Here is a 27,691-nt window from a genome sequence, read left to right as displayed (position 1 = left end):
TATTCCAGAGAATTAGGAAATAATTACTGTAGCAATACTAATATAATTTTCTGGAACTGTCACCATACATCTTTAAGAATCTTAAAGATTTAAAAACTTACCAGAACTTTGGAAAAGAATCATCGTTAAATACGTAATACGAAATCAAGTATCGTATAAAATTGAAATATCGGAACAGATTGATAACTACTTAATATTCGAAGAGGTATGAAAACGTGGACGAATTATTCTGCCATTTTTCGCGCGTTATATCGGTCGTGATACATCTTTCTGCAAATTACTTTGCGTAGTGTGCCGTCTGTTATCGTAATTACTTTAAACAGATCACAGATAAAAGGATGAAACTCACGTGTAAGTTTGCAGTCACGAAAGGTGAACATCAAATTATTTCAGACCTCCTCAGGGTGTTAATAATAGATCACTTTTATTTAGGTCAGACAATCCTTTTCTTAAGAATGTTTCATGTTCGTGAAGAAAGAACTTTTATTTTCTCTTCTAATTCAATTTATACATTACAACATTCTGGTAAATTGGTATTAATAAAGAACCAGCGACGAACTTACGAGTTATTTGATCTTATTACACGAGTTTATTAAAAATAGAAAATATCTTGCGATAATATGTTAGAAGGCTGTCAAATATTCGGTATCATTTTATTATACGATAACGTATCTGTTAAAAGATTGTAACGTGCAGAAAATTGAACAGTTAAGTTGCATTCGTTCTAGAGCGTCGTTCAATTTAGTTACATTGTCCGAAATGCATTGATCGGTATAGTAGCGTTCGTTGCACAGAGTCATTCGATTTAGATCTGCTTGACCTATCCTCTCGTTCAAATTTCCAATTTATCTAGAAAGATCTAATTACCACTTTGTCTCATTACAAATCGCAAGATAGTTACTTGAATTCATTGTAGTACGAATACATTGAATATTTTACATTGAATACAAACTATTATATCTTGGGACAGCATCCCTCGAATTAATTCTTTATTATTTCCACCAATTTGTCAATTTTCACTTCTATATACCATTCTTCAACTGCGTTTCTCATACATCGAGTATTCAAGCCTTAACACACACGCACATTCACACAGACCTGTATAAAGACAAACAAACTGGTAATCCTCTTTTGAAACAGGCAAATAAGACAAGTATATGTAGACAGTTCGAACGGTGAATGCTTTACGACGGACATAAGGATACCGAAAAGCTCACGACGTCCGCAAAGAAGAGAACTACGACTCTATACGAATATGCTTCTAGACCAGTGTTCGTTCGTTTCTTCTCCGGTTTATTTTCCATTCGGAAGAGCAAACGAACTGAGAACGAAAGCGGCGATCACATGAAAGATGCAACCGGCACGATTCGTTCGCAGAGTATCAATATTTACGCGAAAGGGGCTGCGCGACGACGTCAATATTTTCCACGCGCCGCGAATGGAGATTTAATGCAATTTGTCTGTCGGGCGCGGCCGTTTCGCAGGTTTCGCGACTCACCGCGTTTCCTCCTCTTCTTCGTGTTTCCGACGTGCGACACCCGCGCCATCAAAGTTCGCGTATTTCCATTCCAATCTGGCTAGGCGACTGCTGGAAAAAAATATAAGTCGGATTGCCCGCCTTATTGGAACAATCCCGCACGTCCGCGCGATTGGAAGCTTCGTTTTAATCCCGAAGAAAACTCAGTTTTTATTGTGCCGTAGAGAATGGTTTTCATGTATCGGCACGCACACGGTGGTAATAATTGGGTTGCGATGTGAAATGTGCAATATCGATATTTGATTGCCCAAGTGGGCTTCGAGAATATTATCGGTTTTAGATGCTCGAGGATTCTTTATGGAGTGTTAAATAAGATGAAAATAGGATATTTATTCTGGTGAATTTAGTTGGAAGAAGAGAATGCTTGTGCAAGGTAATAAACGAAACAGAAACGTGGAATATCTTTGGTTATTCTGTTCTTGGTCACAAGTATCACACCGATAAATTGAAAGGTCTTAAATATTTTATGTTTCAGAATTTTCATCGAACAAGTAGTACGAGATTTTGTCAAGATTACTTTCCAACCTCTTACAGCTTATACATTTAACTCGAGTGCAAAGTATTTCCAACTTTTTTGATAACGCTTCTACTAAGTTCTTCCGCTGGAGGAAGCGCTTTGCATGCAAAATCTGACGAAACACGAAAATATCCATCGCCCTGTACAATGTACGCTACCATTCTTGCTATAACTTGAACTGCAATATCGCGATATTAACTTAATCCGCTTTCCGTTATCCTTATTGAAATCAAAATTTAATTCAATTCTCTTCGATATTATTCGATTCCACCGATCGGACAAGCAATTACAAAAATACTTGCCACACATTACGGTATGAAAATGATTTTTATTGTAATCCCATCTTCATAATTAATCCAGGCAAATCAATTATTAAAATATCAACCGTTCGTTATCAAATAATTCCGAGTATCGACGCTTGCATCATTTATTTTTATTAATCCCCTTATAGTACAATAAAGTGTACTACTTCGTTCAATTAAGCGGCTTGCACATTCAATGTCGAGGAAACATCCAATTCGTGTTCACAGTGAATAAAGAGCATAACAAAGTTGCGCATCGTGATAACGAAGCCGGGCTATTGGAAAATTCTCGTGCGAACGGTATCTTTGGAAGAATACAGGCGCGTCGAACGAGATTTGGCCGATGTCGAAGGCTCGCTGCCTCGATCAGGACTCGTTGCTTTTACAACAATTGACCTAACTTGGGAATGATCCAGCCGTGCGCTCATTTCATTTCTCGAGCATAACAAAAGAGCGAACGTTTGAATCTGCACGGCAGAGATTTTTGTAGCCAACTAAAACGTGGAACGAAACGGCCAATGTTACGTCGTCATTTTCTTTTCTCGTTTTCTGTCTTGGTGACTGTCCTTCTTGGAAACAAATTTATTCGCGCGGTTTTTTTAATAAAAATAAGTTTCCACTCTGACTACAAATGATTAACGCTTGTGAGTTTTCTCTTTGTGAGCGAGCACACAAAGGCAAGTGAGTTTTTTTGTCAGATAACGAACATTTTGGATAAAAGAATTAGAAAGACAGATCGAATGTATTCATTGGTTAAAATGATATATTTGGATTTAAATTCTAATCCGACAAATCCGATTAGCTTATCGTTTCCTCTAGTTTGATTTATGGCTTCCGTGATTGCTTTTTTCAAGTCGCGTACTAGATCGCAAAAATATACACAGTCCGACAGAAGTTCAGTTCCTATGCTGATAAGAATGCTTCGCATGTGCTCTCCGATTTTTAACATCGGTGTTGTTTGGAAGTCGGTACCGAGCGACTGATATGAAACTTACAACTTTTCCATTCAAAAGTTCCATCCAAAAGAACGAAGTTATTGAAATTTATAAGGTACCGATGTGTCTTCGTAAATATGCGAAAGAATCGAGATTTTTGTCACTTCTGCCTGGCTAATTACCCAGTGCAAAAATTACAGTATCAAATCATCGAATCGAAATAATCAAACAACCACGATTTTCCTAATGTATCGTAATCGTCGTTCAAATTCTTTCAGAAAATTCATATCTGTACTTGGGTGTGAACACGACAGTTATACGCACAGTGGATTTAGTGGGTTTTGAAAAAGATTCTACCTGAATGGGTTGTTTCTTTCAAGAAGCCTGTTTTCCATGTACTTTCAGGCCAGCTATTCCGTTGCTTTTCTAAGGGAAGAAAAGATATACGGCTCTTTCAGCAGGAAGGAGAGACGCGCGTTGAACGAAACAGCGAGCAAGTCCCTTTTGGCCACTCAACACGCGGGTCCGTTCTTTCGCAAAATTTCAACCAGCTGCTCTCTTCGTACGGGCGCGTCTCGAGAAACTAACTTAGATTATTATTTACTGGTTCGCGTTACAACTGTGCGAGTTTCTCCGCCATAGGAACGAATCTAGGTCGGGAAAATTTCATTTTATTCCCTTGGGAACGTATTCCTTCGATCAGTCGAAAAGTGTTCCTTATAAGATGTAAAAGTATACTTTGAATGTTTCAGCCAACCTACAAAGTGAAGAAACGTTGATCACGATGAATAAATTGGTAGAGTAACTTGATAAAGAAAAAGAAATTTATATACTGATTACTTGATTTAAAGCGAAATTTGTTATCTCCGATAAAGTCGAAATAACCTAATGAATAATTCATATGGCGAAATATCTGTGTATAAAGAAACGAACGAAACAGAATAGAAAATAATGAAGGTGATGCGATTTTGATATAATCTAAAATTAACACTCAAGTGACATTAAGGGTAATTTGCATCCGTCCTTGGAACATGAAATTTTCAGCGCGATCCCAATCGAGAAGTTTTTATCACGCGATCTCGCTCAATTTAGCCTATTTTATTTCCATCGTAGAATCATTTTCATGCCTATCAAAAACTCTATTATTTTAGACCCACCCACGTAATGCATCGAGCCGTTGAATCTTGATGCTTGATCTTTGGAAGCTTTTCAACTTTTTAACGTAAGAATCATGCGCTTGCAAACACGTCACGAGCTAGTTAAGAAAACGTTAACATTTTGACAAATATTTCGTCCCAAAAGATCCTTTACAACCATCCGCAGCAGCAGGGGTCGAGGTCGATCGATTTATCACACCACGCGGTTCGCGAGCTTTTTACGCTGGTTCTTTTATATCGGCTCGAAGTGTGCCTATAACAAGTTTACGCGTCCTTATCCCTTGTCCTGCTACGATATCCTTTTTACAACTGTTTCAGCCGGTTTATGTGCGCTTCGGAATCGATACTCGATGTTGGCGCACATACGCCGCTCTGAAAAGAAACTTTACGATATTCTCTAGTTTTATCGCATTTCCTTAACAGTCTCTTATTTGCCGGTTTATTAGAGACGTTTATCGATACGAGTTTTTCACGTATTTCTAATTACTGTTCGATATCTTCTAGCGATCGGATAGTAAAGTATTACACAGAAACGACCATGAAGATAACAGAGAACGAGCTGTGAAGTTACATCGATTCAATCTGGATTAAGAATCGGTCGGAACGCGGAAAACAAAGTTCATCGCCTCGAGCGAATTTAGAAGCGGATTTATGGAAAGTAGCGGGCAAGTAGCGGAAAATGAAGCGCTGTAACTAGCAGTTTTAAGAGGAATTCAAACAGAGCTTCCGTTCTGTCGACGATTGAACGAGTTGTTATTTAACTTGCCGCAAATCACGCTACATTCAACTACCAAGGTTAAGGGATATCGTAAATTTCGAACAACCGCGAGACGAGGGCACTTATTCTGTCGTTGTTTCGAAACGACCACTCTGGGCTACAGCTATTTTTCAAGCAAGAGTTTTCAAATGGATACCACATTGGATAATCGGCCATCAATGTACCGTGAATCATTAAATTTGCTCGTGCAGATGTTTCGCTTCGCTACTTGCTTGTCGAACGGGTCATTCGATCTTTTACATATCCGTTAAAGCGATCGAGTATTTTAAAAAAATAATGTCCATTTTTTTTTTTTTTTTTTATTACTTAAACTGCTTGTAACTGTTGTAAACAATATGGAAACGTGTATTCTTCACACATATACACATATAAGCATATCGTAGCTTTTTCTTAACTTTTTTAAAGTTATTTTTTGTATGGTACTTTTTTACCATGTTCTTCGAATGAATAGTTAATCGAAATTTCTAACAGCAACATGCCATTAACCTTTCTCGCTGAGGAATTTCAGCGAAAATCAGTATCGTGACTAATCGCAGATTCCTGTGTGAATGGCAATCTCGTTTCGTACTATTTTGTCCCTTTAAGATATCGAACTATCGATGTATTGTCCACGTTAATATTTCAGGTATATCTTACGTCGATTAAACGTACGGATAATTATTTAAAAAAATTCAACACTACATCTGCTCTTAGGTTTTCGTTATGTATTCGCAAATATATTATTCTCTCTTTTGCATCGTCGTTATCGAAGCTATGGAGTACGAGGAATTCATTACAAAGCCATACAATATAAATCATAGTTTACCGAAGCATAAATTAATATTCAAAGTAATATATATATAACAGCCAATTTAACGACATATTATTGAAAATGCTACTATTTATAGGTAGAACCCTATAAATTCCACTATTTCCTCCGAATACGCGTAATACAGATTAACATGAAAATGCGTAGATTTTAAATATTCATGATTTTAAACCTATATCCACTTACCCATATAATATCATACAAATGTGCCATACCATACAAATGAAAGTAACTTTTCATATTATTGGATTTTCGAAAGATCTGATACGTGTTGTGTAAATAAAATATAAAGCTCGATAGGAAGACGTTTCTTCCGAAGATTAGGGTTTTACGTGCAAGTATTAGGTCGTCTGAAAAGTTTCTTTCCTTTTATGAGGGAATAATACGACAACGTTCTTTGTTTTATATTATTTTGTCGAATTATGTACGATCCATTTTGCTCTGTTGAAATAAACACCGCGACATCTCACAGACTTGGTTTCACGTTTGTATGAAGGTGCAGTGTTGTAAAAAACACGTTTGCGAAAGAAAGACACTTTCCGGACAACCTAATATTTTTTGCAGCCATCGTATCTTCACCGAACAAATTTCCGAATTCTTTCAAGATTGAAGAGACGATCACAATACGATAAATATAATCTCTCTCGATTAACTTGTTCATCCGGTGAAGAGGTGCGTTTCTTGCGTGGAAAATGACGAAGCGAAATAATGAAACGTCGCGGTCGAAAAATTGCAGCGAAATTAAATCTCAATTTACGGAAGCAGGAAAATATTGACGTTACTAAGAAAGAAGCTCTCCGCGTAAATACTAATTCGCCGCGATAAATCACGATGACTGCTACTATTCCGATGCCGGTTCCTCGGCTCTGATTACACGTTAGAAGGTTCGTGATCGCCTGGCAAACGAACGATTTCTCGTATTTGGCTTTGGGGAAAATTGATCGCGATTTCATCCGATGAGTCGTCGCTGGAAACCGTCACGTCTATCGGTACGATCTTTCTATCTCGCGAAGAATCGCCACACCAAGTTATAAAACGTTAACAGATCGTGCGATTTTTCAAGTTTCACTTTTTACGCTTCATGGCCGTGATGATAAATGAGGCATCACCGATCGAGGAATATTTTAATATTAATTGGGAACTAGAGCAGATCGAAGCGTGACATTTTTTTGGCAAGAGCTAGAACCAGTCCCTGTCGCATTTGATGGAAGAAAATTTTATTAGCGGTAAATAGCAACGAATAATAATTGCTAATATTAAGTAAATGATTATTCGAAATATCAAATGAAACGTTTAGTATACTAAATTATGTATATCAGAGAATCTGATGTTGGACAAGGATCTACATAGATAGTATTTTCCAAGTACTCGTGCAAGATTTGAGCAGATTCATCTCGTTTCAATGGTAAATACAATTTGCAAGTAACACGGAGACTCACAATCAGGGGTTCTAAATCTTACCAAATATCAAGAATAAATATTTACGTTAAAGCTGGGCTTTCCGACATTATGAATGAGTCTTACCACGACACGCTATCTTTATGGCTTTTCGTCACAGAAATGTGCTTTTACTCTACCTTCCGAGGTCCATTGAACCGGAGAATATTACGACTTTACAAGAGTTCTATCTTTCAAGCTCTTTGTTCAACTTTACATATTGATTTTTTAATTAACACGCAGATCGCAAGAGAAAATACAAATAGATTTTCTTCGTCTTTTTACGTTAATGTTGCCCAATGACTGAAAAAGAATGTTTCCGCGAATGTTTCCTCTTGAAAAGGAATCTGTTTCGTCTAAAGATATAGTTGACAAAGTATTATAGAAACTAAATGTTGCAACAAATATATCCTAAGATTATAACGAACAATTTTTAAAAATTACTAGTTCCTTCCAACCAAAAGAACTCGATAAAAATGAAAAATATGGCCTATAAATTGAAGGATCGATTTTACGCTCGACCGGAATCGAAGTATGTTTATGCGTCAGGCCTCAAGTTTTTCTCTCCGAAGCTCGCGTGAACGGTTTGCCAACGATTCCCAACCGAACACTATAACTCCCCTTATGAATCCAACCCCATAATTTCTAGATTTGCGTCAGGTTTTTATCGATCGAAGCCACGTGTCGTAGGAAAATATCGCTCAATTCGTGAACATCGCTTAAGTCACGATGAAACGTTTTATACGTTAGACGGGAAGTCAATGGTAAACGTTATTTGTAACGCTATGAATGGATCCCAGATCGAATAAATGATACTTCACGGCGAGATTAACCTCCGATAAATTCACCGTATCTCTCATCGCGTTCTCGATGGCTGCACATGAATTGTTTATTTCGTTAATTGCATTCCGCTTTGGACTAAATACTAATCTCGTAGCAGATTACGGTCCACTGGCGAACGCGTATTTCGAAATACCAACGCTAATTACAGCGTTTACAGCATCAATTGTTCATTGCTAAGATTACCGATATCGAATTATTAATATGAAAATTTCAGTGTTCTAAAGAGTTAAAGATCGGAGAAACGTAACAGGGTTAAACAATTTTCACAGTTTATGAATTCGTGAAAATTCATAAGAATTATTTAAGTTCATAAGAATTCATGAAATTGTGTCTACAAAAATTTTCTAGCTAATTAAGAGAACATTTGAGGATGTTCTTATTAAAATCGTTCGATTGGTGTTTGAATCGTGCCGAAATGATAGTCGATCATCCGATTAATTCGATGATCTCGAATTAGACAGGAATCTCAATTCTCAATCGACTGGTTCTAGCGTTCGGGATATCGTATTATATAGAGCACTAGCATCATATATATATATAGATATCACGACCGTGGATTTGCATATAAATATATATATATATGTGTGTTAAATTCGCACGATTTGGACGATCGAGCGAGTAGGAGGCATATCAAGCAGACGCAGTGTGTTGGCGAACATTTAACGAGCTACTCGTCGTTAGTTTGTAAGTGGTTTGCATGGGTGCGGAAATAAACGTTGTTCGCGAATTACTTGATCGCGCTGGCTCGCTTGCGAATAATCGGTATCGCGCCTGGTCCTGACGATTCCAATATTAATTTCGTTACCTCTGAATTCGTCATCCTTGACACATAGCGAAATTGCTGCCAGCATTTCCAGCAATTTCATTACATTAATCACCTGCTGTTTAATCTCGCGATTGTTTCTTTTTTCAGATACTTTTACGAGAATATACGAGTAACGTGAAAGTAGCTTAAATCGAATGGCGACATCAAATATCGCGACACAAAGTGGCGTTTTGTTTGGAATAAACTGCGATATTTGATTTAGTTAAATCACGGATTTTCACGACCGAATATTCAACTTTGAAAAAAAATAATTCAATATAAAAATGATATGAATAGTTGTCGGCGTTAAAAACGATTCTTCTGTATTTGTTCCAGGTTTGAGGAATGTCTAAACAAGAAGGAATACGAAATTGTAAGATCGCGTCGATAGAATGTCTATGGCGAGGCTTCGTTCGACAAGTTTGTCAAGAAATACGAGGGATACATTAATGTTTTAGATCATGCGATATTCGAATCTCCAGGCGATAGGGTAAATAGCAACGTGTAGCAACGTGTAAGCATGAAGTGGCCGATGCTGACACATGTTGCATGTAACGTTGCAATTAATTTCGCTCGTACCGCGTTACGTAACGCGGAAGGATTAAATCGACTGGCCACGATACGACAGTCGGAGACATTCAAAGTTTTATTCCTCGAAAGAAAAAATTTTTATGCTCCTGAAAGTGCAACTGCTCGTAAACATTCGACTCGTAGTCATTCGCGTGACTATGAAAATGCTGGGAGACACGGGAACAACGGTTTACGAGGGAATTGGGAACGATTCGCATTCCAATTGAAATAAACAGCGTTCACGTGTTCGACGAAATTTCTTCCTATTTGCATGTCGAATTTTCGTTGGTCGGGTAATAACATTTTTTATAAATTGAATGGAGAATTGTATTGCTACTCTCGGTATAAATTGATATGGGCTGAAACAATTTCTCGGTCAGCGTTGATAGGATAAGGTTTATTCTTCATAACATCGCATGAACTTAAAGTTACGTATTCGTGTATCTTGATTTGACAGTTTCATTTCGTGTACGTCTGGTAAAAATTGAATTAAAACATAATTAAAAGCCATAAATAAAGTAACATATTATTTTGTTGGGGAATAAGTAGCGATCGTCATTCGCTTGATTTGATTTTATTCGACGTTAAAAAGAGTTTGGATAATGGTTATTTTAATAAGCAAATGACAACGAAGCAGGGCGTTACATTGGCTAATTTTGGGAAAGCGTTGCTGACACTTGTTGCCAGCAATGTCTCCGTGACCTGAATGTGCTTAATAGATATTGAAATCTACACCTACTTGCTATGTACGGCTAACTTCGTTTTACACGAGGTTTTCAAGGATCAGTTTCACGATACTGAGACAAGTTACGATTATAGAACCGTCTACTTCATTTAATCGTATACGTAGAAAATTTCGTTTAAAATACCGATGTTAAGAAATATTTAAGTTACTTCGATATCACGATGCTAGGAATATCCAAAGTAGAGTTACGTTAGATTTTTATCAACATTATCGTCGACGCTGTTATTAAATGAAACAGCTACGCTCTCTCTATCTTTATCAAAGTCACGTTTTTTTTAAAAATTATATATGCAAATGAAATGACGTTTCTGTGGTGTAAAATTACATCGTAAAGCGTTATACCCAGTTGCTTGTCATGAAAGAGACGCTACACGAAAGTGCAAAAATCGCACCAAAAATCCGCGCCTCTCTAACCTGTTAACGTTAAACATTCGCTCTGGAGGTAGAAGTTAACGCGAGTACGCCAAGTTTTCGTTTTTCTACGACACGATATTTATGGAGCAGGCAAACAGGCAAGTTATCACAGCGAAGGGAGAAAGTATCGCCAGGGCGCCCTAAATCCTTGCGGTTCTGGGAGCAAGTAGGTACATACTCGATCCCGTGTGCCGTTTAAGTTAGCTGGTCTGCTCGAGGTGCTACATAGCTTTCGTCTTCGGCATCCTACTGAAAAATCCGCTCGTGCGATACGCTAGTCAGGATTTGCATATTTCAGGAATTTTCGCTCGGACTCGTAAACCCGACGAAAAACTGGCTGAAAAGGCGGTACGTTGAAGTGACGTTACTAGAGAGTCGAAGTAAAGATGTCGGAGAAAAAATTTAGCACGATCGTAGGGAAGAAAATTGTATAGGTAATGCGGAAACGTAGAGAGCACAGAGTCCGAGAGGATCGTAGGAATAGAACATTTGTTAGAGATGAAATAAGTTTCGTGCGATACTTCAATAAGGAAAGATCTTTGCGCTGTATTTGTTTTCTCGATGCAAAATAACTGCGTCCAGAGTTCTGCTACTAATTAAAAGTATTTTAATTAAAAGCGAGCAACTTTTTTATCGAATACCATTTGCCAAAGTTAAACAAATGCAATTGGAAACGGACTAATTGCTTTGTTAATCTAATCAGCTTTAAATTGACGTTCATTCGTCCTAATTTGGAAACAACAGTCTGTATCCCGCAACACTACAAATTACTATTATCGCTACTATTCAGACAGAGTATCGAAAGCAGTATTATGTTGCAGCTTAATGTTCATGACAATTACATTGTCGTTTCTTCTAGCTAACAATGAACAGCAATGAACGCACATACTCGCGTATTTTACCAAAGATTCTGTTTCTCTTCAATCCCTAGATACCCCTTCTTGAAGAAGAAAGATATATATCGAAAGAACTTTCGTCAGGCATCGTGCAACGGTTCCCTGGTAACCTGCTATCGTATCTGTTTGACCTTACCCCCCGCGGTACTCATCATCATCGATAGCCCAAGCACTCCATCAAGGGAAGGTAGAATGCAAATGGTCCAAAAGGCGGTCTAAAAATACGAGGAATCCCGGCCGAGTGGTATCGATCTTTGAAAGAGCCTTGATTCCGTCTATCCGTGATTCATCGCCTGGGAAGCCGATGCAATAGCTAGGACTGTATTATCTTCGAGGTCGCGTAACATCTGCGTGACTGAAACTTTCGTTTCGAAAGCGGTTTTACTGGCCGTGTTTTACGGGTCGGCAGATCTTGCAGGATATTTTCTGGCGGCCGCTGGAAAATCTGCCCCTCGAAATAGCGCCAACCAGGCTTCCACAATCGGCCCGCTTCATCGGACCACCTACCCAGAGGTAGCAGCGAACCAGATCTTATCTAACTCGAAGCCGAACACCACGCCAACCTTGTCTTATTGAGACGACGCGAAATCGCGAAATCTCCTTTCTCTAGAGTTTACAGTCGCGAACGATATATCCCTGCACGTACAGGATACGGCGGCGATACGATGACCATCGGTCATTGATTGATTTGTTAATAATAGTGTAACAACGCTGATCGGGAACACGAGATACGAGACCGGTGATTTCTAAATCCACCGGGTCACGGACCATTCGCTTTACGTAATCTCAACCCTCGCGAATCGAACGACTTCCAGCCCGGTGAACGCCTTTCGAGAAAGGCGAGAGCCCGATTAACGCCGCCCGGCTTCGTTAATCGATGCTTTTACGATTACTTTTTTGGGGTGGGGATTGAGCAGCTGTCTGTGGCTAATCGATGCGATGTTTGGTAACTTTATGGACAGGGTTTTAGCGATGTTAAGGTTGAACGTGGTAGTTCTACAGTTTCTTCGGCATTTAAGATTCAGATTAAATAGGAAGTAAAACCGATGCAGAGGAACAACTTTAATAAAAATAGGGCTTAATTTATTACGGGTTAAAAAACTATGCAATTTTGTAATTACTTTGCTTTTGTTTGTAAAATAGATCATATCGAAACGGAATAAAAATGAGCGACGACGAAAGATATAAAAATAACGATAGAAATAAGATAAACTTATTTAGACTGCTGTACGGTTATGAACAGAAATATTAACCGGATTTTGAAACACCAGGCACATTTCTGAAACAGTTACGATCCAATTGCACTTTTACGAAACTAATTTTAGAACGGCAGTCCCATCTGTCGTCTGACTAACAGTCGTTTACAGAAATGCAGGAAAGTCGTTTGGCAAATTGCTTTCGCACAGCGACTCTCAAAATTTATTGATTATCACACAGATTTTAAGTGTCTCAAACGCGTGTTTGGCGATCATCCAAAGAAAACTCATTTAGAAACCTAATGAGATTTACATCTATGAAGCGTCTGCTTGTTGCTGAATCAAAATTGTCTTTCTTTGCGTCTAGAAATAAAGAAGAAAGAGAAGAAAAAGAGAAAAAACATATACGTCGAACGAGTGATTTTCTATCCATGTGACGATAGCGACCAAAACAATTGTTTTATTTTGCGAAGAAATTAATGAACTTCCATTCGGATCAGGATTTTATGTTTTTTTTTTTTTTTTTTTATATAATCTCATTTGTGCAAGAAACGTTGGATAAAAAGGTTCATGTAGCCCTCCGTGACATTTGAAGTTCCGGGTCAATGAATACCTCGTTAAAGTGGTGTTTCTTTCCGCTGTCTAATTTCATCGACGTATCTCGATTTAGTGCTTCACTGATAACAAATTTTAGCAATAAGCAATACGTATTGTAAAACTATTAGCGATGATTATTTTGGCAATTAGTCTGAAAAATTCCAATTCCAATTCAATATGGAAATTTTGCGCGTAAGTTATATTTAATTAGTTTCTACGAATTATTTTATAATTATTACGTTAATCCTTCGAATTTCAAACGAAAAACTGCGAAAGACTAGAATTCAGACCAAATAAAAGATTTGCAGCACGTAGGATAGAATAACAACATCTGCAATTTAAATATCTACGTTTCATAAATATTTAAACAATTACTTCGACAACTTGAGCTCCAATGTTTCCCGTTGTGTAGAACATTGACGTTGTTTCATCTTAGTGAAAAAATAAAAAGGAAGGGGAGGTGTTTCCTGGTACGGCCGTGTCACGATACGTTTACGCTACTTTTAAATAAATAATAGGAGCGGTCCCGGAAACTAGGTCAATAAGAGAAACAAAACTGCGTGGTTTCATCAACCAAGAAGGGATGGCAACGAACGTGAATGATCGATAACTCTTCCCAGCCTAATTTTTTACGCGCGTAACCTCCGCTTTCCAAATGTTCAATCGAGTCTCGGATAATGAAACATCGAAGGGTCGCGTTTTAAATAATTTTAACGTCCATTATACCTGTTAATCACGCGTGAATCATTTCGTTTAAAGAGAAAAATTGACGATTATTTTAATAAAGCTTCCTTGCAAAGAGAACTGCATTATACTGTACTATAACAAAAATAATAAAATTACAGTCTAATATCTTTCCACAAAAAATTTACCAATACCGTTATTTCATTGCAATATATCTCAATTACGTTCGGTTCTCTGTACTTTGTAAAATCATTTCCACGAACCGAATAAATGAAATGGATTGCCCATTAAACGAAATCGGGCAAGTCAAACCACGGCAAATGTAATTATGAAATAGCGTAAATAGGCTGGGCAGCAATTAATGCGTTCGCGACAATGTTTACGCTAGATTGTCCCGATCTGTGAGATTCGACCGGAAGATTGCCCTGACGAATTTCCGGGTAGACGATGCAATCTCGTCAATGCAAAATCGGATTATCACGGGGCTTGTACGGAAATACTCAGAATCGAACGGTAATATCGAATTATCCGGGGAGGTGTCTACTTCGTTCTGAATTCGCGCTAAGATCCGCAATCTCTGTTTAATCCGTCTGGCGATAATTTAATTTATATTTCGACCTTCCGCCCGGTTTTCACAATGTGAAACGAGAAAAAACGGAAATGTAATGTCGCGAAATAAAGATCGGAGCAAAATAAAATGGAACACGGTGCTCGAACGTAATGAATAGAAATGGGATCATCGTTGACGTTTTAAGATCCTCGACTTTTTCAGCTGAAAATCTTAACTATCTCGGACATTCCGCGATAATATGCTATAATACACTGGGATTTCCCAGCCAAAAGCGATCAAAGCATTTTGGTTAGCTGAATAACGGGATTAAATATATATCTTAATTTAAACACGACCCTGCGTGTGAATATTCGTACTCTGCTTATAAATTTCAATAGAAATACGGCGATATTCCATTAAATAAGGAGTACATTCCGGTTAAATTTCTACCTACGATACATAAAAGAAATTAATCGCGCGACACGACGATTAAAATTTCAACGTTACAAGCGATGAAAACACGTCGTGAGAGATGTTACCGCCTCTCAAGAACGAGAGCTAATATTCGCTTTTCATCGTAAAGTATAAAATATAGATAAAGCGTAGATAAAGCATAGATCTTCGTCAGAAAAATTAGTCGAACGTATTTTCCTACCTATTCTTTTTGATTACAATTAATTTAGGTTTAACATTACTTCAAGGTAGAATTCAAATAGACTGTATGATGGAAGTTGAACGTGAAAATTGAAATATGAACGTTACCTTCGATTAAAATGCAGAGAAAATATATTAATATAACAAAATGTGCAAGTCATTAAAAAGTTACGGGCGTACGCTTCTTACATGCATCATTCAATTCTATAAAATTTTTATATATTTGTTTTATGCTGCATGCTTAGAGCGTAGCTTGTGCTGCTTCCAACATATTTTCCATTACGCTCCAGCCCTTCATTTATGAAGCCGATGTACTTTTATAACTTATGGAACATTAAAGTTTTTACTATACCGACGTTGGGCCCATTATTTTTACACGAAGTTAAAGCACCGACAACTATAAAACTAACAAGACTAAAACGTTACACTTATGTATTGGGAGAAACACCACGTTACATACGTATAGAAAGAAACATTTTTATCGACGTTTCAAATTTCCCATAAATAACGCCACTTTCCAAATTACAAGTTCGATAAACACGTGAAATCAGAAACTTTATCAGAGATATGAAGATTTCTTCGGGGCGATAGCCAACGTTCGTGCGTAAATGAAAAAGTAACGTATAGTATGAGATAATTGTAAATCCGATATGATCGATATGAATGACAAGAAAAACAGGTAGAAATTTCAAAAAGAGGAAAGCAAGAAGATTAAATCGAAGATTAAACGTAGGAGTAACCGGCAAAAAGGAAGAAATCGATGATGTTGGCCGTGGCGTAGCTGAGGATGACGAAACGTGAAGGAGTTTCTGTCACGGAACACAATCACGAAGGCGTTTCTGCCCAGTGAATTTCTCACGCAACGAAATGACTAACGTATAACCAAAGCAGAAAGGGAGAAGCAGGCGTGTAGGCGACATTGATGGAGAAAGAAAATTGAATTCGGGCAACGCGTAGTGGCGATGAAACGCTTCGGAGAATTATCAAGCCTAGAAATGAAATAACAATCGCGTAAGATCAACGCGTTGCTTCTCGTTCGCGTGAGTACGAAGAACGTGGCAGAGTAAGTGGGTGGCAACGCAAGGGGGATGAAAGTTTTTCGAGCCGACAAGAAAGACCGGTGAAAGTCACTTGGGAATTTCTAGAATTGAGAGCGGTGCCGTGTTGTTAGCCATGCGAGAGCCGCATTTATTGGCCGTCGGCAAAGCGTTCCTGTGTTTAAGGATATCGTGACAAGATATATGTACCCCGTGCTGCTCACTTATTGCCTCTCGCTTCACGGCCGCCTTTTACCATGCACTTAGCCCCAGCCACGTTCTCCGTGAAAACGTAATAAGTGGCACGCCCAGTGGATGAAAGTTTAATAAAAGACGAATCAGACGGTATTCCGAATGAAAGTATCGGACTATTGTGCGCGGTGTTATTAACACCAGAACATGCAGAAGGAATTTTATTTTATAATTTTCTAGATTTCTCAGCGTCGAATGAAATAGTCGAGATTTATTAAGCCGTGTTTCTGTTACAGCTTTATTTACCACGTGCAGGCTATCTACATACATTTTCCATATGTTTCGTTTATGTTTCCTGTATGAATAGCAACGCTATTACCATAGATTTTATCCTAAGCTGTATGCATGCACGAATGTGTTTCCATTTCTCTCGATGATGGCATTGCGTAAACATTTGTTTAAATTAAAATCAAATTCGTAGCATTTGATAAATTAATGAAATTGGAACTAATATATGGAAAACTAAATAAGGTAATATTTGTAAAATGTGAAAAATCGGTTGAGATTATTACATTTTATTTTTTATCTTCATATACGTTTAGTTTACGATTAGACGAAATAAGTTGGTAGCTTTCAATCGATTAACTTCAGAGACGCGAGATTACCCAGGGAATTGATTTAGTCGTCTCTATACGAATTCGAACCATTCTGATTTATTCGAGTCAATGAACGATAAAAGGTCGTACGCCATTGCGTTCAGAAATAACCTAATGCCTATACGGGATCGAATCGTTTACGTTCGACAATGAGCGTGTAAAATATATTCTCATTTATAAATTTCGAAGATCAAGCCGTGACGTATCGAATTCAAAAGAAAGGGAGAAAATGTGCCGTCTAAATTGAACCTATTTCATCCATAAACCAATAAATTCTGCAGGCCACGGAAAACAACGTTGCTCTCGAATCGAACGGCGAAATTCTACCAACGTGTGTCGTAAGCCCCATTCGATTCAATGCTTTTAGCATAAATTCTGCCAGACAGATTGGTCCATCATCTCGTCTCTACGGCCATAAACGTAACGAATGAGCCATGTTGGTCACGATGTAAAGAAATCGCGGTTGAAAAAGCTGACGCGCGTTCGGTTTCTGTTCGGATATCCAGCAGCGTGGCGCGTCCATGTATTTTGCATGCCGTTTGTAAGCCATAGCACAGCGATAAATATTCTATCGTGCGAGCAGGTTATCACGGGGCGTGCTGACAATGTGCAAATGAAGAGAGAGAGAAAGAGATAAAGAGACGCGCGGTGTGGGATATCAGCCACCAATGGTGTAGTAGCTTCATATTTTCTCATTAATTGCAACCCAGCTTGCTACGATAATCGATTAGGTGTGCACGTCGCCAGTGTCTAGTGTCAACCGTGACTTATCGCACCCGTTCAGTGTCTGCTATCTTTCGCCACGTATCTGATGGAATTTGTCTTTGAGACTTTTAAGTTTGGATTTATGTATTTGGCGGATTTTACGTAGTTAAAGTTTCCGCGTTATAATTTATTCAATAGATAAAATCATTGCATACGAATTATTGGTAAAATATATAGTACACGGTGAACTACGTTTGTAATTCTTGGCGCGAAAGTTGCGCGCTCGAAACTAGTCGGCCGTCGTAGTGTTATTAATAGAAAAACACGATTGGGCCGAACATGGTCTAAACGACGTACAAGGTTTAACCAAAGCGCTATATTAATTCACAGAAGTTGTATATTTGCATAGCCATTAGAAAGAAAAGAGAAAAGTAGTTAGCGCCTACACTAGGCAAAATACGACCACCTAACGTCATCGATTTAGCAATCTTCTCGACGACGAAACATGCACCTATTCACTTACGTGTAGGCGTACTTTAAGGCCGTGGGCTGACGGCGTGAAAATGAAAAGCCTTGAAAGCAACGGAAAGCGTACATTAGCATGCGTATCGCGTAATTGCGTGAAGCATTAAATTTGAGACGAAACAAGAGAGATCCATGGTAGAGATAATTAGAGCAATCAGCGGTAGAATTTCGCGGCAAAGCGAATAGGCAGGCGAACAAGTCGAAATTTTGCCCTTGCAGGCATTACGCGGCTGGCCCCTCGCTCTGGCAGGCGCACGCGAGAAATATCTCGCCTCTAATTATCGCGACGTTATCGAGTCAAGGACGAAAACAGACGGCTCACACGAGGCGAGTCGTGGACGTGATTAATTGGGTTATCAGAGGATGCCTAACGTTCAAGGTACTCGATTCCTCTCGTAATGGCTACGTTCAGTTCAGTGGAAGCGTATTTCGACGTACTGTCAGAACGCGTGCCATGAAATTAAAGTTCTTCGAGCAACAAGTATCAGAGAAGAAGCAAAAAGGAAATGAAATATAGAGTTTAGATACGCAACGCGTGTGGTTGAAACGTTCGCGAACAGGTTGAAAATTTCGCATTCGACGGCAGAATTTTATAGCCTGTAAACTTGTGTCGAGGGACAGTTTCGATCGAGAACCACTTTGAAATCTGTTATTGGGTGCTTAGTCTCTGGAAACTGCTCCGCAAGACACGAGGCTTCTATCTATCCAAGTAAGTGGCCCATCCAAGAAGCCCATTGGCTTTCCGGATAAACGCTCCTTACCATAAACTCATGGCACAAAATTTTGATGCCTGTTCACAAATCATGATATTTGATCTTATATGTTAATTTATAACATCCAGGGTAACGCAGATTAAGTAACTAAACTCATTCGGGTAACATATTAGAAATAAAAAAATCTTCATTTCTGTTTTTTATCATTTTTATGTTTTTAAAGAAAATAGAAGCTAAAATTCTCGTTATGTAACATATACAGAAGATAAGCGCAAAAGAAATATTCGTCTCAGGGCGCCTACAGCTACGACAGGAATAGATCGCCAATTTCGATAGAAAGCGAATATTTTGGCAAGGGATTTGTTAGGACACAACACACGTCGCTATAATGACTCATTTTATTCGCGATCGCTTCATCTGCTATAAAAGACTTTCCTCTGTTCGCATTTCCAAAGCAATATTTTTTTATAGCAAAATACAAATTGTTCTTCCAAAGTTATCCAGGAATCGTAATATCCTTCGTTATTAAAATAAATTTTCTAGCAGAAATAAAGTATCCGCGAATGAAGACTTCATATGCTTTAACGATAGCCTAAGGAGAAATTTTTCAGTTCATTTAAAAAACTCGAGTCAAAGTTCTGTCTCGTTTTACTTATTTTCCCCGTCATTAGGTAACCATCTTTCCTACTCGAACCAACAACTAGAATGCAGATAAAATATGAACACAAGAGATCGCGCAAACTTGCGATTCTTTATCGCACTCTGCTCGAAAGTTTTCCTTCCCGGAAGATAGGGGTCGACCTCGATCCGCGAAGCTTTTCTTTGAAACAAATAAATCCAAAGTGGAACAATTTATCGTCGACCCGTCTTTAAGCCGGCCCACAGACCGCGCACTCAATGGAACGTGAATTTTCTAATAACAGAGGGAACAGAAACTTATAATGACGTTGCCACGTCGGGATGGCTACACGTACAACTCCATTTCCATTTTATTACCGTGGGGATGTTATTTCGAAACGCGTTTCGAAATCGCAACCAACGCCAGTAAAATAATCACCGTAGCGTTTCCGTTTTCAGAAGATTCTATTACTCAAAGTCAGGTGAAAGCAGCGGAACCTCCGATTACTGAAAATTTATTCTGTCACGATGTGATCGCGAATGTTTCCTTTGATCTGGTATCGATCCACTTACGGCTCTTTTTTTCCTTTTTCTCCTTCTTCGTCAAATATCCTTTAGTAGGGAAGGTAGAGATTCGAAACCGAAAAATTTATAGACAGACGGCGGAACGTGAAAAAAACTTGGCACCAGCCAACGGATAGATCAACGAGTACATACAGTGAAATTGTTGAACGCGATGAATCAAAGCTTTATTGTCCGAGAAGCTTCTACGCCGAGGTTCTCGCTTGATTTCGCTGCGTCATTTTCCTCTCACCATCGTCGTCCAAAGTCTAAGACGATCGATCAGCGCGAACATTAAATTCAAATGAATACCTAGAGCTTCGTAACGACTTCAATAGGCGTGTGCCAAAGAAAGGAATATACGTTTTGTAGGCAACTTTACGATCGCCGATATATTTCCTGCAAATCTTTCCGCGTCTAATCACGCGTCAGCTTGAAACGATTGCGATGATATTGATTCTTCGACCTTAGAATTGTAAATTTGCTTCCCTTCGAAAGACAGAGATATTAAAAGTAGACGATAAGAGGAATGTTAAATCGTAAATATTAAATAATCAGACTTTACTCGTAATTTGTAGTTGACGAATAAAAAAAAAAGCAAATGGAGCTGATATATCGATCACTGTATTAGTCGCTTTTATGCTAAGCTGTCTTCGTGTTTTTAAATTTATTGCAGCAGTGTTTTAGGAGCTTACAAGACAAATGCGTTCATCGAGGATCGATCGTACGTCAAATCGTTTATAGTGATTGACCGTAGTTGCTGTATTCGATCTTCATATCTCGAGTAAACTTCCTTAAAACTGTATCCAACCACTCGTTAAACATTCTGAACTCGTAGCATTTTCTCATAAAAAGTTCATCCTCGAGAAACTTTTAAACAAACGTTTTAATACAAATATTTTTAGACTATCAGAGATAACGTAGAAATTGTTTATTCAGTTTCTTTGCCCATAATGTATAATTGATTCTTTACAACGATTATTCCACTGTGCTTGATAGCTTTCAATAAATGCGAATAAATGTTGCTTCGTTCTAATATTATTATTTATAACTCGTAATAAATCTGTTTTATTCGATAATCGCTTTGTTATATTAAAGTATAATTAAATTAGTAACACAGGGTAAATCGCAGGGAAAGGCGAGACTGCGCGACTTATTTATTTTACAAGCAATTGTGTCGCATGCGGCGCGGATGTTTCTTGTCTGAATAAATTCCGAGTCGTTCTACTTCGAAGCATAAGTAGTGCAAATCATTCCGCTCCCTGAAGCAGCCAATGTCTCTAATTTTCCGGTGTAGCGCAATAAAAGTAGATTACACGTTGCCACGTAATCTACTGACCAAATATCTATCAACGGGGATAAGCAATGCGTGTGTTAAAAATAATATTCGCAGCGCCTCTAAACGTTTAACCTCGTAATTCGGAAAAACGAAATTACAAGTCGTCGCGTATCAATAATAAGCAAAATAAGAACGAAACGCTCAATTTCTCCAAATGTTTCGTTCAAACGACTTTCATAATTATCAGCACATAGCAATAAGCTACAGGTCGACCTACAACTACACAATTCGGACAAGTTATCTCGTTCTCGATAGCAAATAGTAACAAGCCGTAATTTATAGGCGAGCCAAGGTAAAATCGCCGGCGGTACGGTCTGCTCTCCCAAGCTGGCGCGTGTGCAAACGATAGCCTGGCGGAAGATCGTAAATCAGGAATGGCAATTAGGACGACTGTGACGCGCCAGCAGAGGAAAGGAGAGGATGAAGGAAAAAAGAAACGCGCAAGTGCATTCTGTACATACCATCGACAAGGTATCTCGAACTGACCATTGCGCTTAGGTATTTGGTGAAGTTAACCGAGGCGTGGAAAATGGCCGAGCTTCGAGCAACCTTTTGCCCCATACGCGGAGACGTTTGGCATGTGACCAATCGTACGACTGTCAACGGCTGTGCCAACGGGACATATCTGAATTATAGTTAGGTCGCAATGAACACAGGCAATCCAGTAGTTGGCCAGTGCCAAGAGATTACGGGGCGAGCCAGCGAGGGCTCGTGTACGCGAAAACGTGAAACCTAAACGCGAGGCCGAGGGGTAAAAGTGAAGGCGACGGTTGGAAAATCACGCGGCAATTTCGCCAAATGGCCAATCGACGCGGAAAAATCCGGAAAATGTGTGGCAGTCGGGGCTTTTCCGGAATGAGCGAACGTTGAAATGAACCCTACGAAGGATTTTTAGGGCTTGGTTTCATACAAACGAAGTAATTTGCGAAGGTCGTGTTAAGAGGAAAGATTTGTCAAAATTAGATTCGGGATGTTGAGATAAATTGCTCGGAGTATTTCTAAAGATTATTAGATAGATGGTGAAATATCTTTGGATCTCGACGAATAGGAATTTATGACTTCGCGATGGTCATGCCATCGATGTTACATCGTGCAATGAATATTTGATAACGTTTCTAACTGAAATTGAAAATATACCGAAAATCTTGTAGTTGCACAGCAATAGTTTTCTTAAAAATATCAATGAAGCTATCGATAGATATTACTAATAAAGGTAACCAAAAGGAAGTCAGAGATATCAGAGAAGCAACGAGCTCCAATTATATAAACTATTTGTATCTCGACAGATTCGTATAAATCATACTGTCAGTGTTACTGTAAACAAATAATTAACAAAATTTTAATAAGCCGGTTAGCTCTTACGACCTCTTTAAAAAGTGTGTATCTAAAATGTGTCGCAGAAGTATACTCGTCAAACGCAAACTACGTGCGGCTGTTATAATAAAGAATTAAGTTGTAATGGAACGACTGTTCTATTTTTTAATTTTATTACTGACAGTACTCGTCGTGAGACGACAGAAAATATTGTCATTTTTTCAGGACGAGTATATTCGTCGAGAACAGCAAACTGGTTAATAATAACACGAACACCATAGTATAGAATAGAAAATGAACCTTGAATAAATTGAGAAAACTGTTTTCACGGGGTGGGAAATGCACAGGAATTTTTATGGAGCGCATAAAGGTTCGAAAATAAAAGACAAAAAAGGAACGGAAGAAATGTAGCTTGGAAAGATCTCGCTGAAAGTACTCGGTCGCGCGAACAACCAAGGTCCGCGTATTTTCGTCTGTTCAGGGCCATTATAATTAATCCCCGAACGACGAACAGCTCGCGGTAAAAGACGAATTTTTGCAAGAATGTTTAGCGTTGATTCTTGCCAACAGCGCGGAAGAATAAATGAGGCCCTAGAGAATAGAGGCCCTCCTATCGAGGGAACCACGATTTCTCATCCGGAATTTTAAGTTGTAATTCAGAAGCCCTCTATTCTTCTTTTCTTCCCTCTCTTGCTCCGCATTGCTTTTCTACGCAAACGCGAGATTAACATCGAGGCGTATCTAATTGAGAAAGAAATATAGTTTTTGATTCGCATCGATTCTTCCAAGTTAAAAAACAGTTTCACGATATCAGTCGTAATTGTGATTAATATTCGAACGTCTGAATTTCCTTAAGCAATAAAATTTTGCTCTTAATTGTAATTAATGATAGATGTTCGTGTTCTTAAGCAGATACTTTTCTTCGTAAAAGGTATTTCTTTCTTTCTGCGATAAAGAAGATAATTACTTGATTAACTCCTGGACGAATAGTCAAACATTATTCACTTTTTATTTGGGACTAAAATATTATTCGTGCCTGGTTTTACCGCATTTTGTCATACATCGTTGGTTGCTATTGTTTAATGCAAACAACGAGATAATTCCATTTATATCGAAGCACGATATAATTGTAAAATTACTTTATTCGAATGGAAGAAAAGTAATTTTAAATTTGAAAATTACGATGATAGCAAACAGTAAGGATTTTAATTTTTAATTTAATTAATTAACGCGCGTTGTTCATAGCAAAATAAATATTACGCGAATGAATTAAATTAAGTTGCATTAAGGATAAAGGAGATACTTCACTTTCTGTACATTTGGAATTTAATTTTGTTTCAGCTTATCCCAGTTCGATCTATTCTATCTCGTAACAAGCATGAAATTATCTTCCATTTTCTACTCTATAGGTTCTTCGACGCTTCCACGATAATAAGCACAATGACCAATTAATAAATGAATTCAGCGTGCCTGGCCATAGCATCTACTATTCTACTTACAAAGAGCGTACAAATATCTTTATGTAAAGCAAACTTTCAAACACAAACGTTCCAAACAACAATGGACAATGTTATAGCAAATACACTCCTTTCTCTGGCAGTTAATATGTTTTCGTTGCAGCTCCTAATAAAAACTTCATTATCCTTTGACCGAATCAATCTTTTACTCGAATCTCTGTTGCGATAAGGTTAGCTGCTGACGGCCCCCAATATATATTTTTAGACGTTCGGTAGATGTAATCGCTGTGGAAGTTACATGTAAACGTGTACACCGGATTAGGGTCACTTGGAAACCAGGGAACAACCTTGAAAATGAGCGCCTTTAACAGCGACTTATCTGCAAATTGCACAGTGCACGTTGCTTCGGAACGACTTTCAGCTTGTTCGTTATAACTGTCTGGCATAATAATTCGAGAAAATAAATTCGCGTGAGTGGTTCTCGTGGCACGATTTCGATAGAAAGTCCTGTGGTAATTTGTGCGTGGCACAGCCTATTACGTGGCCGTTATAGTAATTAGTTTGCACGCTTGTTACGAGACTTGTTAAGGACTACGCTATTATATTTCAATTTGGAAACTTATCATGTTTTAAAGTTATTTATTACTTCTCCATCGATTCTTTCTTCTCGGTATACCGGGTATTGTTAACAGATTGTGAATTTGATGATGTTCAAGGTTCGTAATATGTATTATTGGGCTGTCCGAAAAGTTTCATTCGTTTTATAAGGAAATAATGGACCGACAATGTTTTCTCTTTTATATTAGTTTATTGAACTATGCAGGAACATAATAATAGAAATATAACGAAATAGATCATACCTAATTCGATATTGTTGTTCATCTATTATCATCTTATGAAACGAAAGAAACTTTTCGGACAACCTAATATTACGTGTATTTTTATTTAAATGCAGAGATATCGTAAACAGTGAATATTATACAAACATATGGCTAAACATCTTTTGAACATAAACATTGTTCATACATCTAGATAGATTTAAATGCTTGAAATTTCGATCTAGCAGACGTATTATACCGCTAATCTCATATTCGATTCTTCCCGATAATATCTACTTTTCTTCCGGCGATCCTCTCATTTCAAAACCAACTTCTCCGTAATGGAATAATTCAAGGCCCCCTATTGATAAAACTTCTTTCAGTTTCATCGTCTATCCCAGCCCCTCGACGCAAAACGATTATCGAGGCGTTTTAGTCGTATTAGAACAGTTCGATGGCAGCCTTATAAGCCCGTGTCGATTTCCACGGAAAATCGTGACGCGTGGTCGAAAGGAAATGAAATAAAGGGAGCGAAACGTGGAGAACAATCGACAGTTCGATGGAAGCAAAGGGATGAACGGCGGAGGAGGAAAAAAGAACGAAACGGACAAGTTCTCTATGGCGGAGATGTGAAAGAAGCGGAGGATCTCATTTTGCTGGTCTTTCGCATCATCTACTCTTTTGGAAAGAATTCCTCCTTCCGACGTTATTGACGTATTACCGGGGGATTTCCGAATATTCTCTTGGCCGTTCTTCAAATTTCTACGTAATTACTGAAATTTCTTGCCACGGTTTCTAGTTCACGATATGTTCCAAAATTTCAATCTTCGACTTTAACAATTGTTTTAATACGTTCAGTGCGGACGATAAGACATATGTACGTTACAAATATTTGTCTGAACATTGTTTCTCGCAGCAGCTGCTTAGAAGAAAAGTGGTATAAATACCAAAATTTCTAATCTTTCGACAGTGTAGCAAAATGACAAAGAGTTCAGAATGGAACGATTTATAAAATAAAATACAAAATATCGCGTCATGTATTTAGTCTCCGGAATAACGTAATATTCTGTACGCTCGATATTCGTGCAAAAGGCAAGAAACGAACCAATCAGACCATGGCCAAAAATTCATCCCGTAAATCGTATTGTCGCAAAGAAGAAAATCCCGAGAAATTATTCAGTTCACGCTGTTTATCCAGCATTCGAGGTTTCTTATCACCGGCTACCTCTCAACAATAGAGAGCGCAGCGGCGACTTCTTGGCGTGAAAGTATGCCGTTGTTTTTCAGCTTGGGCCAAAAATCTGCATTTACAGTGATCGTTAGCGAACGTTGGGACGCCGGCCTAAATGCATACGATAAGACACATTGTGTGCGAATAGCGCGCACACAAGCGGCCAGACAATTAGGTCTGCGGTTAGTGTGTGCACGTTGGACAGCCCACCCACACCCAGACAAGCAAACACACAGAGATTCTCTTGTTCTCTTTTCAACAACGTCTACCTCGCTGGAGCACCGTTTTAACACTAACGCCTTTATGGCCGCTTACGTTGGAATCACGACGATGAAACTCGCCCTGGGATAACTTGGACAGCCACAATGGAACATAGAGGAACCAAAGAAGCATACTGCTTTGTAAAAATTCCCATCTCCCTTGCTGTAGAATCGCTGATAACCTCGACTCGTATATCGTCCGAACGACTACGTTGCTTGTAGAATCGTATACTTGCAGTAAGAACAGTTTATTGCGATTCAAGTAACTATAGTTTGTTACTAAAGTATTCTAATTAGGAAATACTCTGCAACTTTAGGTGCTTGGTGTTCTTTCCTGGTTTCTCTTTCTTCCTTCGATGAAAATAAAAGAACAGAGCGGAATTTATTTTTTAGTCTGCTTCGCTAACAAATGAGATAGACGGTGAACAAAGATTAAATCCATAGCTTATACGATGTAACCGATTGCTTAAAATGGATTAGAAACCAGAGAAGTATCGTCCGATCGAACAACCACCATGGCCAGTTGAATGTAATCCTGCCCAAGTCTTTTTGCTATCGTTTAATCGCCTCTAACGATGTTTTATCAACTTTCAAAGAACGACACGGAAAAACCGAACGTTCTAGGCGATGGCAAGGTAAATAGACCCGTTCAACTTGAAAGAAACGAAATACGAAACGCGAACTACACGGGATGCAGTGCATCCGCGTCTGGAACGTTGATGAAGAAAAAAATTAAACGCCGCTTTGATTGACCACGATACTGGTGTATCTGTATGCGGTGTTTTCAATTTCTTATCGCTACGTGTGCTTTCTTTTTCTTACCGACGTTCGTTTTCACGT

General features: G+C 38.5%; 1 protein-coding gene across 4 annotated transcripts in view; it reads right to left on the bottom strand.

The window, feature by feature from the left end:
* Positions 1 to 27,691, bottom strand: part of LOC100651848 (blood vessel epicardial substance) — a 66,251-nt gene that overhangs the window by 16,865 nt on the left and 21,695 nt on the right. The gene's annotated exons all lie outside the window — the stretch shown is intronic.

Source organism: Bombus terrestris, chromosome 12 (assembly GCF_910591885.1).
Source record: "Bombus terrestris chromosome 12, iyBomTerr1.2, whole genome shotgun sequence".
Taxonomy (NCBI): Eukaryota; Metazoa; Arthropoda; class Insecta; order Hymenoptera; family Apidae; genus Bombus; species Bombus terrestris.
This window is presented reverse-complemented; position numbering and strand designations above follow the sequence as displayed.